This window comes from Schistocerca serialis, chromosome 2, assembly GCF_023864345.2.
Source record: "Schistocerca serialis cubense isolate TAMUIC-IGC-003099 chromosome 2, iqSchSeri2.2, whole genome shotgun sequence".
NCBI classification, from domain to species: Eukaryota; Metazoa; Arthropoda; class Insecta; order Orthoptera; family Acrididae; genus Schistocerca; species Schistocerca serialis.
Window position 1 is genome coordinate 1,024,167,411 of NC_064639.1, and position 16,128 is coordinate 1,024,183,538.

Consider the following 16,128-nt stretch of genomic DNA (forward strand, 5'->3'; position numbering starts at 1 on the left):
CGGGAAAATTATTTCCATTGTTCATTTCACATATATTCTTGGTTTCCAAGATATCGATATAGATTTAGTGACATTGCACGTGTCGTTCCCAAACAATGTTTTAAAGAAATGGTCAGTCAAGCTGGACACCCTAACATCAAGCAGGGAAACTCTCTAGAACTGGAACTCTACGCCTGTAAAACGTACTCAGAGATCCAACTTCAGGTGATATAAAACAATCAATAGAATTAAAAAAAACAAGCACTACCTACCTCAGACAAAATCTTAGGCCTGGGAAACTGCCTTTTTTGCCTGTTATGCAAAGTTTAGAGAACCAGAATAATATGAGATACCAAAGATATCCGTTACAGACTGAGAACCACTTACCACAAACACGGTGCTGAAACAGAGATGTTTCAACATTTACTACTCCTTGTCATTGCAGTCAGAAAATGCAGTTGTTGAGGGTGACCTATGGGGTATGAGGAATACTGTCTGTAAAGTAGCTGTCAATTTTGAAAGGTACATAGTATATTCATACACTAGCAATGATAGTGGTACGCGATGGACCGATGCCCTTCCTGTCACCTTCCCTTTCTGCCTAGGACGGGATTCATGTACCCAAATTTCTATGTTTAATTTTATACCTGTGAAAGCGTGAGAAAGTTTTCTAAATGTTTGCAAATCGTTTCACTGACGAGGAACGTGGGTACCGCCCTGGTATTTATTTATTCGGATGTCGGAAACCATCTAAAAATCGCGTCAAAGCTTAACCTTTGTCATTAATCCCTCTGAATCGGTCCGGCGCGCCTCCTCGAATAATGGAAGTGGCGTGTTTTCGCGATCTGCTATCCGAGCCGGTCATCTCACTTTTTTCATTGCAAATGAAAAATGTAGTTTTTCAATATCCTGTCCTCATTTTCAGTTGCCTTACAGGATGGCTTAAAATATTTCGAAGAAGTGGAAGTTAACATTACCAATCTTATTTCGTCTCTATTGAATGAAATCTGTGTATCACCTCAGCTGAGAAGCAATACAAGCGAAATAGCTAACAAATTTGATGCGTTCTGAAAGGAAGTCAGTTGCGAGGTGTAAAGTAGAAATATTTTCCTGGAATTTGCAATACTTTTGCATTAACGTACGGTAGAATGAATAGTTGTAAGAGCTTTCTAAGAAAAATAGATACATTTTTATGGTCCAGTTTTCATCTTCTCGCAAATTGCAATAAAGTTATAGTCTAGTTATAAATGTCCGAGTAATGGGGAAAAATATTATTATCCTTTGTATTTGGATATATGTAGCGTCTTTCTCACTTAACTACGTTAAGGAAAGACTAGGAAACAGAGTAGGTGCTGCTGAGTCGGTTTATAGCGGTAATCCATAAACCTCCAGTCGTAAAAGAAAAATCTCGTAGCTGTTACAGACAATTTGAGGACTCTTAGAACATCGTAAAATTCTGTGGATGGACATACCATTTAGATGCATATGAAATAAAGTGACACTTCTGCTGTTAGATTAAAAAGATTAGTGATACTTCGTTGCTGTAGTTCGTCTTTTTCTCTTTGCGTATATGATATGCATTTTAAGACTTAATTCATCTGTCTGCTACATCCTGAGACTTATGGACTATTAATTCTAAGCCCATAAATCGACTTCGTAATTTCTGAGGATATGTATTTGTTTGTAGAAAATTACGGGGGATTCGTCCATATGTCTTCCCCCAAAAAAACTGTTGGCTAAAGGTAACCACTGCGTCATTGATAAGTGATACTTTGTTGACCATCATAAGTAACTACGAGCATATAGTCATAAACTGTGAGCCGAGTAATCATAATACGAAACGAATTTATTCGGACTGCATATGTTTACACTGATGCATCGATGACGGTATCATCAATGGGTTTTTAATTCTTCTCTTTTTCTTGTCTCACGTTTCACTAAACACTTACAGCTGTGTTTCTTTCATATAGCATAACTGTATTTTACCCAAATTGTGCAGTGCCTAGTTAACGTGAACAACGTGTTCGAAAGACGTAGGTGTAAATTCAGTTGTTATTTTCTGTTTTGTTCTATGTTTTTTCTAATTGATGAAGACGTTAATTAGTAATAAAGCAACAGGACTATATTGCATGTTGTGTTGTATTATGAAATGCACCATGTAATAATTTAATAATGCGTCTAAAAGAGGAAGAACCAATGAATAAACTCACTCATGGGAAAAGTCTTTCCAGCAATGGTTTGCGTGAAACACAGTGTTCTGTATTAATACAAATTTATTGCACTTAATATTTCTATTAGTTACCATGAACGTGTGATCTATTGCTGCATAATAACATCGGTGATCAGAATGGAGACGGGTAAATAACATCTATAAATATTGTGGATGGAATTCTATGTACAGCTACTGCTCAATGACACACTAAGTGCCTTTAGGTCTGTAACATACAAGAAGGTATATATACTACTAGGGCACGTGACTCGTTTGGAAACAAAATTTCATTTTTGAGTGGACAAAAGAGTTTACACCCACGGAAACAGCATGTACGCAATGCAATAGTTTTATCAACAACGTGTCTGATAGTATCCCACAGCTTTATTGTGAAATGATATATTATTGGCCAACGTAATTTGCTCTAAAAATGTGGTTATTTACTGTGGACAGTTTTCATCAGGTAACCATCACGTGAGACATATTTTATCTGACAACGTAGGTTTGCATTAGTATGATCTGATGATGCTATCATTACTGAAAAAGAATAGGTATGTTTTATACTTCTCATCAATGTTTCTTAGTTTTTTTATTGGTCTTGTCTCCAGTGTGTATTTCTGAGGTGTTACTGGCTGTGTCTCATAATATAGTCTAGTGTGTACTTCACTTCTGTTGTTTGACAATTAGTTCATATCCTCAACACATACGAAAAATGTAGACACTAAGGCAACTATTTTTCTCTGATTTGATGATTTGAAGACTATGTTGTTTTCTAAACTGTAAAGATGCAAATTATTCAGCGTAAGAGGGGAGTGAATTAAATGAGCTAATGAACTGTCAACGATATCGTGTAGTAATTTTTTGGTACGTGAGATGAGGGGAAGAAACAAATTAAAGACAGACAATGAAAACGTGTTTCTGATACTAGTTTTGGTGTATTTTGGATTACCACAAACGTATTGCACTGTACTTTTTCTATTAGCTACCACAAGGCTGTGTCGCCACGAATTTCCGAATCGATACTAGCAAATTCTTGAGGAATAGAGTCCTGTGTTGGACACAATATTACCACTGAAAGGCACACAATATGTGCGTCTAGGTTTTGAACGTACAAGTAACTAAATATCACACTAGGTAACGTGCTAGTCTGGAAAAAATTATTATTTCACGGAGAAAAGCGATCAGATTCGTGGGAACAGTGTGAGTGTGTGTGTGCGAAGTAGCACTAATATCAATATCGTTATTGTTAGCACCCGTAGTTTGATTGACAAATTATGTACAATTGATCAACATAATTACCTCGAACAACATAGTTATTTCTTGTGGATCATTTTCGTATGGGAAACAATTCGTACGATAACTTAGCTTTAAGTTGATATGATGTCATCATGGCATTGTTACTGAAAATGAATGTTTTGTACTTTTCATCAACGGGTATTCTAGGTTTGTTTCTCTTATCTACCGTATTTATTGCTGAACTGTTACTGGTTGTGTTTGATAATATAGCTTAACGTGTACTTTACAGCAACTAGTTCAAGTTTTCAACACATACGAAAAACGTAGATATAAAGGCAAATGTTATTCTCTGATTTGGTCACTTGGGGTCTACGTTTCTTTCTACCCGTAGGAGAAAGTACTGGATAGTCAATTTTGCCACATAATAATTTTGTAGTAAGTGAAAAGAGAGAAAAAAACGAATTAAAAACAAATGATGACAACATCTTTCTGACACTAGTTTGACGTGTTTTAGATTATCACAAACGTATTGCACTGTGCTATTTCTATTAGCTACAGTAAGACTGTTACGTAATGCTTAAGAATAATCTCGGGTTCCCGAATGGATAGTAATAAATAACGTACACCGCTGGGGAAAACTTCAGGTATGGTGTCCACTACTGGATATACTGTTACTGCTGAAAGATACACAATACGTGCATCTCGGTGTGAAATGTACAAGAAAACAAATTTGATGCTAGGTCACGTGGCTAGCCTGGAAACAAATTTTTATTACTGCACGGAGAAAAGCGACCGGACGCGTGGGAACAGCGTGAGCGCCGGGTAGCAGTCTGCATCAGCAACGCTGCGGGCCGTGACGTAAGCGGGAGGACGGGCGTAGCGACAGGTGCGCGCGGCGCCGTACGCCGTAGCTTGAGCTGTACTCACCACAGCTGAGAGCGAACGGTGGAGGCGGAGGCAGGACGAACGGCGCGCTTCGCGGTGCTCACCGGGAGGCAGGCGGCCACGCGGCTCGCCCGCCGCGGGGGCGGTGGGGCCGGCGGGGCGGCTCGGCGCATGCCCGCGGCCGCGGCCTCGGCCCGGCGACCTGCGCGGGGCGCATCAATCAATGGTCGCCCCTCCCCTCCACCGGTCCCGGACCCGGCCACGGCTGCCGAATTAATCAACAGGGTGCCCTCGGCGCGCACGGGCCACCATTGTCCGGATTAAGCGAGGAGGACGCCGGAACAGTCTCCGCCCGTCCGCGGCGCCACTTTTTTTTTAGAGCGGGCTCGCGCTGTTGTGTTCAGTACGGACGCTTGTTGCGTGATCTTTCCTGATTACCCTCACCGACGGAGGAACATTCCTAGCATCCAAATGAGTCAATGGGTAGTGTTTAACCCTCCTACTAACGGGATGTTTTTGTCTCACTGAGTGCCAGTGGGGTCATGTAGATCCCAGGTAATTTGCACCGGATCTATTGGAAGTATCTGAATTCCTCCGGCGTATGCAGTGTTCAAATAACTTGCGGAAATGCAGCCCGCTAACGTCGTCGATAACCACCGGTATTTCGACATGAGCACACCCTGCCGTTTTCAAGGCAGATTTACCTTAAAGATGGGGACAGGATCTGCTCCTGTCGAAATACCGCCGCTGTCGACGATGTCACCCGGTTGCAATCCCTTAAATAATTTGAATACAGGCCGGCCGGTGTGGCCGTGTGGTTCTAGGCACTTCAGTCTGGAACCGCGTGACCGCTATGGTCGCAGGTTCGAATCCTGCCTCGGGTATGGATGTGTGTGATGTCCTTAGGTTAGTTAGGTTTAAGTAGTTCTAAGTTCTAGGGGACTGATGACCTTAGTAGTTAAGTCCCATAGTGCTCAGAGCCATTTGAACCATTTTTGAATACGGGAAGTATGTTAACTAACATAGAAACATATATTACGGTTTTTCGATGTAACAGTAATGATTCTATTTTTATGAATATTACGTCGAAGAAACCAAAAAATCTTCTTCATTTTCAATAAACTAGTAGGAAATAGTTTATTTCTCGTTAACAGAATTTTCCGTCGGTTTTGGTAGAACAACATTAATATAAAAGAAAAGCACCAGTTTGCTTTTGTTCTACAATATTACTTTTATTGTTAACTGGTTTTCGGCTTACAAGACTATCTTCAGACATTTACTGAGTATTATCACCAAAGAAGTTAAATGTTTGCAAACAACACTGGAAGAGAAGTAACACATCTAGACTGAAGTAGAAACATACAGTAAGTAACATCTTTGCAATGAAAAAGTAAAAATTGAACAGTACATAAATAACAATGGAGTGAATACCATGAGCTTCATTTGACGATCGACACTAGTATTACGTAAAAAGCGGATGTAACAGACGAGACTTCTGCAGTTCTGAGTGAACCCTTATGTGCTCAAAAATGCGGCGTCGTGTGCGTTCATTACCTTGTCGGTGTTTGTTAGGGGGCGGCGGCTGGCGCAGCTCCATGCATCTCGCCGTCTCAGAAGCAACTCCTTTCTAACTTCTCCTCACTACAATTTACCGAAGTTGGTTTTAAAAAAAAACTATCTGGCTGTGTTTTCATCTGACCAATCAGGGTCTCAATGTTAACCTTAAGCTCTGCCTACAAAAATTCTATCTATCCAATGAGAAACGTTATACTTTTCGTGGTGGGGCAATGTTTTTAAAGTTTGCAACGTAACAGAGACGCGAAAAAGTCTCACGCTAAAACTTGCGGCTGGTGCGGCCCTTTTTGTGTTATCGTAAGATCTATACTGTTCTTCTGGAGGGCTCTAGCTTTTAACATGGGCTGGGGGGTGGTCCTGGTGGTTAACTGGCGACGTGGGTGTCCGTCCCTTATCGTAGGGCCTTCTAGCTTAACACGGTTCTGCTCCTGGCTTCTGTTCTCGTTTCTCCCCTCGGAACTGCGTCTGTCTCATGGTGGGAAGGTATGACATGCATTTAGGCATTCTTGTGTTAGTCTGTGGTATTCCATTTGCTCACTCATTACTCGTATTACTTTGGTTAATTTAATGTCACGATCTATTCGGAGCTATGTGACATACTACTGGATTTGCTTATCATGTCAGGGTTTTCATGGAAGGTGTTGGATTTGCCTGACACCTTCCAGTATAGAATAATATCAACAACAGCAGAAAATGGTATAATGGTAATTCGTCATGAATAGGAAGGATGGACAGAGAGTGATTTACTATAAATAAATTTAATTGTGCTGAAGATTTGGCTGAATCTTAAAAGCATAGTCAGGAAGAATCAGTGCACAATGAAGTAGGATACGGAAGTAACAGTTTTTGTCAACAAAATCGATAGCAAACAAGTATGCATGCCGACGTCGCAAGCAGGAGAAGAAGAGATAGAGAAAGTGAAAGAGGATATTGAACGGGTAATTCATTACGTAAAGTCATGGGGGACTGGAATGCAGTTGTAAGGGAAGGAGTAGAAGAAAGGGCTACAGGAGCATTGGGCTTGGTAGTAGGAATGAGAGAGAGACTGATTGAGATTTGCAATAAATTTCAGCTAGTAATATTGAATACAGCATTCAAGAACCACAAGAGGAGGAAGTATACCCGGAAAAGGCCGGGAGACACGGGAAAATTTTAGTTAGATAACGTCATGGCCGGGCAGAGATTTTGAAATCAGATACATGATTGTATAGTGTACCTAGAAGTAGATACAAACTCAGATCACAATTTAATTGTGCTGGAGGGTTGGCTGAATCTTAAAAGTCTAGTCAGGAAGAACCAGCGCACAGTGAAGTAGGATACGGAAGTAATAAGGAATGAAGGGATGAGCTTGAAACTGTAGAAACTGCGATAAGGAATAATTCAGTGGGCAGTTCAGTTGATGAGGATCGGAAATCTATGAAAAGGTCAGTTGCAGAAGTTGGAAAGAAAAAAGTAGTTACAAAGAAGGTAACTGCAAAGAAATTGTGGGTAACAGAAGGAATACTTCAGTTGACCGATGGTAGAAGGGAGTACGAAACTGCTCAGGGATATTCGGGAATACAGAAGTACAAGTCACTTAGGAATGAAATAAATAGGAAGTGCAGGGAAGCTAGGGCGTAATACCGACATGAAAAATGTGAAGAACACGGAAGAGAAATGTTTGTCGGAAGGAGTGGCTCATTTCCATCAAATGAAAAGTAAGGGTAGTAACATAAGAATGCAATGTTAAATGCAGAGGACAGAGTAGATAGGAGGAAAGCGTAGATTGAAGGCCTTTAAGAAGGGAAGACTTGTTTAATGACGTGACAGAAGAAGAAAAAGAAGTCAAATCGATATAGAAGAGGCAGGAGACCCAATATTAGAACCGGAATTTAAAAGAACTTTGGAAGACTTAAGATTGAATAGCGCAAAAAAAATAGATAAAATTGCATCAGAATATCTGAAATGATTGGGGGAAGTGGCAACACTAGGACTATTCACATTAGTGTGTAGAATGTATGAGTCTGGCGATAGACCATCTGATTTTCGGAAAAAAACACCACCCACATTATTCCAAGAGCCGACAAGTGCGAGAATTATCGCACAATTAGATTTCTGATAAGAATAACATTCAGAGGAATGAAAAAGAAAACTGAGGATCTGTTAGATGACGATCATCCGGATTTAGGAAAGGTAAAGGCATCAGAGAGGCAGTTCTGACGTTGCGGTGATAATGGAAGCAAGATTAAAGAAAAAATCTAGACATGTTCTTTGGATCTGTCGACCTAGAAAAAGAGTAGGAGTGGACAAGTGGAAGACTAAGAACGAAATGCTCGGATTACAAACAGGGTAGAACGGGGATGCAGTCTTTCCCCCTACGGTTTAATCTGTTCATTGAAGAGACAATGACGGAAACGAAATGGAAGTTCAAAAAATGGAATTGAAATTCAAGGTGAAAATGTGTTACTTTACAAGACACGTTGATGACATTGTTACCCTAAGTGACAGTGAAGAAGGATTACATAATTTGCTGAATGGAATGAACAGTCTAATGAGTATAGAATACGAATTGAGAGTAAATCGAAGAAAGACAAAAATAACGAGAAGTAGCACAAATGAGTACAGTGAGAAACTTAACATCTGCGTTGGTGATCACGGATTACATAAAGAGAAGCAGTTCTGCTACCTAGGCAGCGAAATTATCCATGACGGACGGAGCGAGGAGTACACAAAAGGCAGACTAACACGAGCAAAATGGCTTTCCTGCCCAAGAGAAGTCTACTAGTATCAAACGTAGGCCTCAATTTCAGGAAGAAATCCCTAAGAGTGTAGTTTAGAGCAGACCATTGTCCGGTAGTGAAAAATGGGCTGTGGGAAAACTGGAAAAGAAGAGAATCGAAGCATCTGAAATGTGATGCTACAGAAGAATGTTTCGGTGGACTGCTGAGGTAAGGAATGTGGAGGGTCCCCATGTAATCTGCGGGGAAGAGATTGTATCGAAAACACTGACAAGACGAAGAAGCAGGATGAGAAGGCATCTCTTAGGACATTACGAAGTAACTTCTGTAGTATTAGAGGGAACTGTAGAGGGTAAAAACTGTAGAGAGGGATTGGAATACATACAGCAAACAATTGAGGACGTAGGTTGCACGTGCTAATCGTCATGCTGATTCTTCCCTCTGTTTGGGGCAGTTTCCCACCATAAGTGCAGAAGAGTGCCTTGAATCTCTGCCCTCCATCTACTTTGACACTGCCTGCAATCTTATGCTGGAAGTCTTTGGCCACCATTGTTGCCGATTTTTATTCAAAATTTAACCAGTGGCTATGTTGGAACCTGGGAGAGCAGACTTTTTGATTACCAATCAGATACGCAACACCCCCCCCCCCCTTTTCCGTTTGTAACTAACTTCCTCATATTCCTGAACACAACGTCGGTCGAAAAGATATCGCTAGAAATCGAGGGCTGATTTGCCACATCCACCAAACAGGTTCTGTACAGCTTGCCAACGAATTCAGGTCACTGAGTAAGTCTTTTTCTGCGGCAAATAGTAAGTGTTCGGGATAAGAAGCACGGTGCGGTGATGCTCTCAGGAGACGTGTGATGAATGCCGACATCTGGAGGACCAAACCCCATACATCAAATGGTTCAAATGGCTCTGAGCACTATGGGACTTAACTGCTGAGGTCATCAGTCCCCTAGAACCACTTAAACCTAACTAACCCAAGGACAACACACACATCCATGCCCGAGGCAGGATTCGAACCTGCGACCGCAGCGGTCGCGCGGTTCCAGACTGCAGCGCCCAGAACTGCTTGGCCACCCCAACTGGCAAACCCCATACATCGCTTCCCTCGCCACATAGAAGTCGATTGCCATTGTCGTCTTGCACACCGCAAGTGGTACATAATGGTGAAGGCGTCAGATGTATCCGATGGATACCTGCTACCCATTAACAACCATGTACCGTGTGGATTGGACATCTGACGCAATTGTAGGGGCGTCCCACTGGACGAGGAGATGTTTGCTTCAATCATATTCTGCGGAAGCCGAGATTGAAAAAAAAGAAAAAAAAAAAAGGTTCAAATGGCTCTAAGCACTAAGGGACTTATCATCTGAGGTCATAAGTCCCTAGACTTAGAACTAGTTAAACCTAACTAACGTAAGTACATCATACACATCCATGCCCGAGGCAGGATTCGAATCTGCAACCGTAGCAGCAGCGCGGTTCCGGACTGAAGTGCCTAGAACCGCTTGGCCACATCGTCCAGCCCGAGACTGCAGCGAGGCATATACTATCCTGGCCGTCGATAGACATGGAGTGTCAAGAGCGATCCGGATATAGTTGTATTCAAAAAAGAAATAGCTCAAGTAGAAAAAGGGTGCTGGGACGTCTGACCGGCACTGGAGCAACGAACGACCTCAGGGTGAGGGCCTTATCAGAAGGCTGGTGAGGCAAGCCAGAGTACGTCGTCACATCTTGCCATACGTGCTTACAAAGAGGGCTGTTGCTTGGTGTTGGACAGGACACATTGAGACCTTGTTTGCCATTCGGATCCGGTGTAATAAGCGCCTACTGTTAGGGGCCACAGATCGCCGCAAGTCGGCCGTAAAATCAGTGCCCAGACATCTTGTCACAACGTAGACCCTCAGGGGAGGGAGGCATTCATCGGGCACCTCACGTCCTATGGGCAGCACGTGTGATTTCCAAAAGTTAATGACGTTGCCTCAAATAGCATCCATAGGATCTCACTTACGCTAGTGCTGAAATCGTTGCCGTTGCACAGCAGAAAGACTCAGTCATCCGCGTAGGCCGCACAAAAAAATTGTGGCCGCGAAGAATCATTGCAATCAGACCTTGGCGGACGTCGCAAAGTAACGGTTTCATACTGACTGCGTACAGAATCGCAAAAAGAGGGCATCCTTGCCGCCCGATCGTAGTACTAGAAAGGCGGCGTAATATCACCTTTGTACTGGGTCGTAGATGTCGCACCCTGGAGCAGACGCATTATTCCGTCCTGGGAACCCCACATTTCGCATCACTGATGCCAGATAAGAGTGATCACCCCTATCGAAGGCCTGGCTATAATGAAGGGAAGCCAGCATCCCCGTCATGTGCAGTGCCCGCGCAATCGCGACCATATGACGGTATCGACATAAGGCAGTCCTGATGTTGTGATTGCCTCTTAAAGACGCCGTATCGAGGGAGATCACAAAGCGGGACACCCTTCGAAGTTCAGGTGTGACAGGGGCCATAGTCATTGCTGCAGGTTCCACCGTTTGGTTTATGGATAGGAACGAGCAACTCTTCGAGGAAGAAGCCAGGAAGCTGTAATGCAGGAGTCATAAGGTCACGGTATATGTCCGTCCAGGCCAGCGTCAGTATTAGGCGGTATGTCCTGTAGAACTCTAACGGAAGGCCGTCGGGTCATGGCCAGTATAATTACAGTGATCTCCTCAAGTAATTCCATTTGCGAGTCCCGCAGTAGCGTGCCACAGGTAAGGCGAGAGATCTCCTCAATCGCGTCCGGGGAATGATGGTGGTTCGTGAACAGTTGACCGTAGTGATTGTGGATAGAACGTCCGATCTCACGTTGCTTCGTGACACAGCGACCGTTAAAGATACGCTTCCAGGGGCCTCGCCCGTGCAGTACCATCCGGTGGCGCAAGGCGACAGTGCAAAAAATATCGGCTGCATGATCGGAAAAGCCAACGAGCCATATTGCAGCGACTCATTTGCCTTGAATAATGGAGCACGAGAGACAGACGCTGTCTATGCGGCTGAAGGAATGCTTGGTATAGTGCGTGAACCCCTCACTTTCATCATGTACATACTCCCATGCGTCCACGAGTCGAAGCTGGATATGATGGTTAAGGTTAGTGTGGCATTTGGACCTACGGTGCCTGTGTGGAGTCAAAATCCTCATCGAAAATTAGGTCGTCTGAAAAAGAGAGGCGCGACAGCATCCGCGAAGAAAGTGGACCGTTTACGATGACGGGCCGGTACGGAGAGCCAACATGGAGATGAATTGCCACGCCGCTGAGTGTATTCGAAAGGGCTGACGAGATCCGTGACATAGACTTCCTGGAGGAGCCAAACTCGTAGTATCGTCAGTTTGTGGCGCGCTTGAATGTTATTGACGTCGAGAGTAGCCAGGTGACGTCCGCTCCAATGGCGGCCGTCTTGGGTGGACTAGCCGAAGCATCTGTCGAGTTATCAGTCACTGTGTCGTACCTGTGCCTGACACCTCCAACTGGACACTCCCTTCCGCGGTAGCAGGTGGCAGCACCATGACATGCTCTATCTCATCTGCCCACAAGTTCGTCAGTATGGATCTGGGGTCCTTCGATGGATCGTCCGCTCTGCACGCAGGTGGAGTCGGCACCGTAGGATGGACTCCACTTGGGACGCACACGGGTGGGATCGGCCCAGCCGCATCCTACGACTTGAAGTGGTCGTGGAATGAGGTGGTGGAACATTACTGTCCGACATCTGAGTGACAGAGGACTTTTGGTCGTCACTATTTAGCCCCAATCGTTGAAGGTAATCATCCGAGATGCCACTTCTGGCGCTTCCCTGGGTATTTTTGTTTACGTGCATGCTGACCAGAGTCGGAATGGTAGCGGTTGCCCGTCGCCTCCTTGCCAGATGGAAGAAAGGCAGGAATCGGTACAACGCCAGGCGCCATTCCCATCTCCGCCTCGCGGTCATCGGTGACCGGCAGGTTAGGTGTCAAAGGTTTTCCGTTTTTCCGCCTGGAGACTGAGTAAATTACCATATTGTTTGAAAGCCAAAATGACGACATCCATCGGGACCTCGCATTCTAGCTCGCATTCCCTGATCGTATATAGGTCGAAACCGGCGCGGATAGTCACAACGGCACATACGTGTCCGTCTGGATGTTTAAACTTGATATCTCGGGGCGTGGCGGCTTGCAGTTCGACGCACAGTTCTTCAGTCTCATCTTGACATATACAGCATTTCCAGTGACGAAAAAGTTAATGGTAGTTACACCCTGTGGACCCAGGTGAAGATCATACTGTGTAAAGTTTGTAAGGTGGCAGAGTAAATGAAGGTCAGATTCGCACATTACATAAGAGCTTTATACATCACAATGGGAAGGTGAATATGACACCTAACTTAATTCGGCGGTAATGAGCAAATTTGCCTTGCAGTATGTAATGCAAAAATGGATGACATTCAATCGACGGTAATTAACACATCATTCCTGTAGTACATGTTTGATCAGAAGGTGAAACAAGCAGCAAGAGGCATTTTAGCTTGGAATTCAGAGGGACGACACAAAAGCAAGGCCGTCCTACAGGAGGTACCATGGAAACCACTTAAATGGGTGTCCCAGGCGGAAAGTCAATGACCCGCCAGGTGACTCAGACGGGGAGAGCGAGTATAACACCCCATCTGAGGGAGGAGAGGAAAGAAAGCTTTTAGAAAACTGCATTTCGGAATTCTAAATGGATACGATACAAGACCAGTGAAGCATTTTCGTCACGGGTCCAGCGAGCGATACACACGTGAGGGAGTCAATGTACGCATTTAGGCATATGGATTGGGCACAAAACGTCCGATAGGAGGAAACGCGCTAGGAAGGAGGAAAGAGCCAAGGCTTCGATGCAATTTAATGTTAGGGACCTTGCAATTGGTAGAGAGAATTTCCACAAAATAAAAGGAACGCTCCTATTGGTCGAAAAAGGTCGTGGCGTGAAGAGAAAAAAAACCCAGGTGGGAAGACAGTTTATCTATGAGTAAGACGAGACGGAAATTTTCGGGCACTCTTCTCTGAACTGGCGTCAAGTGCAGAACAGAGCACATAACGCTCTGCATGATGCAGAGGAGTAATTTGTGTGAACACTGCATTCACAGCGGCTGATATCCAGCTAGAAATTATCTGTAGCATTGTTTACTTCCAACTGTGGTGAAATGAACCAGCCAATTAGTTAACTGTTCTTGCGAGAACTGAGAGGGCATTATAATATGAACGCTGCTCCAATCATGTAAGACTAGGGATGAGTACACGTTCTCTCGCATAACGAGAAACATATGGAAAGTTTTTGCTGGAAAATTCAGCAAGGGTGTAATTAGTTTTATAGGAATTTCAGCGGAAAAGAGCAGCCTAGCAGACGGCAGCTCATAGCAGCTTAAGATAAATACCGCGTGCCGAGGCTTAAACTTGTTGGTTCACCAGCTTGCGTCCAGTGTAAACTCGAGCGACCTTGGGTAATCTTTTGCTCAATTTGTCACATAACTAACCATCCACCATAGACTTGATTGTTATCCTAATAATAGTGACGGAACTTTCAACCGGAATCGGACGATTTTCGTAGTACTGACCAACATCATAACGTAAGTGTAGGAACAATTTTGTAAAGAAACTTCTAGTTAAACTTTAATATTGTCATGTTTAGGATAATTTATCCTTCCGAGAGTTAATACTTAGTATTGTTGTGTTTAGGATTATTTCACTTTTTGATGTTGACGAGATGCATTATCCTGACGATTTTTTTTTTTTTTTTTTTTTTTTGTCACAATGAAAACTTTGTAAAAACGTGTATTTGCGACTTAATCATGTCATTTCAATTTAGACAGTTGCCTTCAATCCTAGAATAAGTAAACCAAAAATATTGCATCTTCAAATTCTCAACTTCAAAAGGTCGTTGTCATGCATATTGTGGTTGGAATGTGATCTTGATAGTCGTCCCGTGCTAAGAGAGTGCTCAGGGTCGCTCGTAAGGGGGACGCAATACACGAAACCGCGGCGAGAAGTAAACGGGGAAATCGCTCCACGGCACGCGCGACGCAAGCGGACGTCCGCGCCTCACAGCTACGCGAGCCAAACTGCCCCCCTACACCACAACGGCTCCTCATCTTAGTGACTGATAAATTCGCAGTTCTTACATTTGTTGCTGGCTATGAAACATATGAATAACTGGTATTGCCTCGATTAATATCAGAGCATAACTATTGCCAGACGTACGTGCCATTGTATCTCAACATGTTTACCCTTCTAATGCAGCCTATACCCCTGTCCACGACTAACATGTCGGGACTAGATGTGGTTGCATTCAGTTTCCTAGTCTTGGTATAGTCAGCTGACTGCCTTAGTCGACTACCTTCAAATCACCAGTGGCTGATTTCTCAAATCGTTTTCATTTTGCTGTTGCTGATGACTATCCTGTCAATGACTGTTATTATTCCACGACAGGTAACCCGTGTCGCACCTACTCTCCTGTCGTTTTGTTTATGTTTACTATTACTACGGTTATTCCCACAGCCATTGCCTTTGTGCCGATTCTGCGATTTTGAAATGCATCTTGTTACTCACAGCACGATGATCACGCACGCATGATGTTCTTGACTGTTGCTTGCGCTGGCAACAGACCCTTGATTCATAACATGTTCAGTTCTTGACTTAACATCTTCATGTATGAAACCCATCAATTCAAGAACAGACTTGAATCCTTTGAGGTTAAACTCTGCTACATGAGTCAGCTTCTCATTAACTTCGTTCAGTAATTTGGATTTTAAATTTATGAAGACGTCATGATGTTACATGAGTTCATCCAAAAACCGGGTTTTATTAACATATTTTTCGAAATACGTCCGTAAACTGCCTTGTCGGGAGGTCTTTCTTGTATGCCACCTGGCCAATGGCAAGAAACACCATTTCGAATTCCGCATATGCACTGGAAGACTCTGTTACTTCGGCTGCGTGTTGTGCCATTGACAAAGCCTGTCTTTTGGCTGTCATTACAAGATTGGCGTGGTACACCATGGAATGCATTGGTAAATACTACGGAGTGAATACTTGTGCGGTAAGAAAATATGAAATTGCTGGTGTTTGATTAATTTTTCTTCCATTAAAATTGCCGCATAATTCATCGGAGCCCACAGCGCACATTGTGTTCGAAGTGACAAATTAGCGTGGGTTCATATTCTTCACACTGCATACAATCTGACAACTGTGCAACTTCCCTGACCTTGCACCAGCTCTTACTTATTCAGTAAGTCCACTAGCGGCAGCAAAAACAGCGATAACCAATGTTGGGTTGGGTTGATTTGTTGGATGAGGCCAAAAAGCGGGGTCATCTGTCTCATCGGATCAGGGAAGGAGGGGAAGGAAGGAGGCCGTGCCCATTCAAAGGAACCATGCCAGCATTTGTCTGAAGCGATTTAGGGAAATCACGCAAAACCTTAATCAGCATGGCCAGACACGGCATTGAACCGTCGTCCTCACGAATGCGAGACCAA